Raw genomic sequence first — 2750 nt, forward strand, 5'->3', positions numbered from 1 at the left:
ATTAAATTAAATTAATTATTATTTTTTTGGTTTTTAATGGTAGGCTTTTGTTATGGGGTTTGGTGTCACACAAGTAAGACCATCGACTCACAGAATGTGAGGCAAAGTTTTATTGGGTAAAAAGAAAGAAAAGAAAAAGAAGAAAGCCTGGTGCATCAAGTCTGCACCCCAGAGGTCAGGATCTCAGGTTGCAGCCCCAAACTATTTGGATTGTCAGCTTTTATTGGAAATAACCACATGACGTTTATAGAAGAAACAGTATGGGAGTTAAACCATAAAGTTACTGTTAAATGGGGGAGGGGGGCTGTTACAAGAAGTCACAGGTATTCATTACCTGGATCACACAGGGGGAACTGAGGCAAGAAACATTGTATGCTATGTAATCCCCGAGGTATTTAGAAACAGGAAGGTCATGATACATTGCACACAGGGGGTCAGATTATTCCTGACTGATATAAAAGTAACAAGTTTTACCTAAAGCCATACATAGGCCCTTTGTTTCATAAAAAGTAAGTCTAATCCTCTTCTATTTTGTCCCCTCCACTTTCACGGCTGGTGGAGTGGTTAGGAGGACCTGGTAGAGGCCCTTCCAATGTCCCAATATGGTGTCTCTTGATCTGAACTCTGTCACTGAGCTGAAAGGAATGGGGGCAAACAGGGTGTGTCTGAAAAGCAGCCTTGGTTGCTGGAACAATGGACTCCTGGACTCTTTGTAAGACTTGGATAGAAAGAAACCTTTCCTTAGTAAAGTCAATTATCTGCTCAAGACCCATCCAGGGCAGGATGGGGGAGAAGGGTTCCACGCATAATTTTAAATGGAGTAATTTTTTACATAAGGGGTATATCTGCTCCTTAACAGGGTGAAGGGAAGGAGTCCCACCCATCCTTTGCCAGTCTCTAGGGTTAATTTAGTTAAAGTCTCCTTTAAGGTCTGATTCATCCTTTCTTTCTTTTTGTTTTTTTGAGGTAGGGTCTCTCTCTAGTCCAGGCTGACCTGGAATTCACTATGTAGTCTCAGGGTGGCCTCGAACTCATGGCGATCCACCTACCTCTGCCTCCTAAGTGCTGGGATTAAAGGTGTGCACCACCATGTCCATCTCCTGATTCACCCTTTTTACCTGTCCTGAACATTGGGGATGATAGACACAATGTAATTTCCAATTAATCCCCAGTGTCTTAGTCAATTACCTAGTGATTTTTGACACAAAGGCAGGCCCATTATCCAATCTTATCCTGAGGCGCAACCCATGGTGGGGAATTATCTCCTCTCACAATTCCTTGGTCATTATTTGGGCTGTCTTAGTCTTGGTCAGGAAATCTTCCACCCATCCTGAAGAGGTATCAAAATAAACAAGTAAATATTTATATCCATACTGATCTGGCTGCACCTTTGTGAAATCAACTTCCCATTATCTCCCTGGCTCTGCTCTCCCCTCTCTCACCCCCATTGGTGGTACCTTACCAGAGGAGGCATTCATCTGTGGGCAGGCCTGACAGTGGGTGGTGATGTCCTTGATGATTGAGTCCATATATGGGTAGAAAAGCTCTTTCCTTATTAGCTCGGCTAGCTTGTTGTTTCCTAAGTAGTTCCTTCATGTAGTTTCTTAGCCAGTCTCCACCCTAGGGCTCGGGGCATCCAGTCATCCATTCTCTAGTTGATATCATCTCTGTGGGGTCTGTTCCTTTATCAGAGGAGCTGCAGGTCCTGTTCGGTGTATGTTGGTTGCTAAGGAAGAGTGGGTGCCTGAAGGGTGACCAGACAATCTGACGGATGCTGAAGGGGAACATTCTTTGCTGCTACGTCTGCCAGTCTGTTCTCTCTTGCTTCTGTGGTCTCCCCTTTCTGATGACCTGGACAATGGATTATGGCTACTTTAGCAGGTACCCAAATTGCAGACAACAAGTCCAAATTTCATTTTTCACTTTTATCTTTTTAAATGTTTTATTTACTTATGAGAGAGAGAGAGAGAGAGAGAGAGAGGGAGGGAGGGAGAAAATGGGTGCACCAGGGCCTTCAGCCACTGCAAACGAACTCCAGATGTGTGTGCCCCTTGTTGGGCCTTGCGAGGCCCAGTGGGACGTCCTGAGTCTAGCTGAAGTTGCCTCTGGCCAGCTAGGACTCAGCAAGATGCCTAATGGCTTCTGGCCTGCCACTTCCGCCAGGAGTTGGAATTATCATTTCAATAGTCACAGTTTACTATTGGCCCTTACCTCTCTCCCATCCCAGAATCCCCGCCTTCGTCCCCAACATTATATAGGCAACTGCTTGTAACAATAAAGCTTTGACAAGATTCCCGACTCAGCATGGTTTTTCTCCGGTGACTAGCAGAGGTTCTGAGTCCTCCAACACTCATCTTCCTCCTCATTCCCTTGGGAGGAACCAGTAGGCCTGGTCCCTCCTCAGCACTACCCACCCTGGGGAGCCCGGCACCCCCTTGTGCATCTGGCTAATGTGGGTCCTAGAGAATCAAACCGGGATCCTTTGGCTTTTCAGGCAAACATCTTAACCGCTAAGCCATCTCTCCAGCCCCTCATTTTTCATTTTGATTGATTGATTGATTGATCTTTCAAGGTAGGCTTTCACTCTTGCTCAGGCTGACCTGGAATGCACTCAGTAATCTCAGGGTGGTCTTCAACTCACGGCGATCCTCCTACCTCTGCCTCCCGAGTGCTGGGATTAAAGGTGTGTACCACCATACCCAGCTTGCTCATTTTTTCTCTTTGATGTCTTTACCTTCTTCTGTTAATAG

This window comes from Jaculus jaculus, chromosome 13 (genome assembly GCF_020740685.1).
Source record: "Jaculus jaculus isolate mJacJac1 chromosome 13, mJacJac1.mat.Y.cur, whole genome shotgun sequence".
Lineage (NCBI taxonomy): Eukaryota > Metazoa > Chordata > Mammalia > Rodentia > Dipodidae > Jaculus > Jaculus jaculus.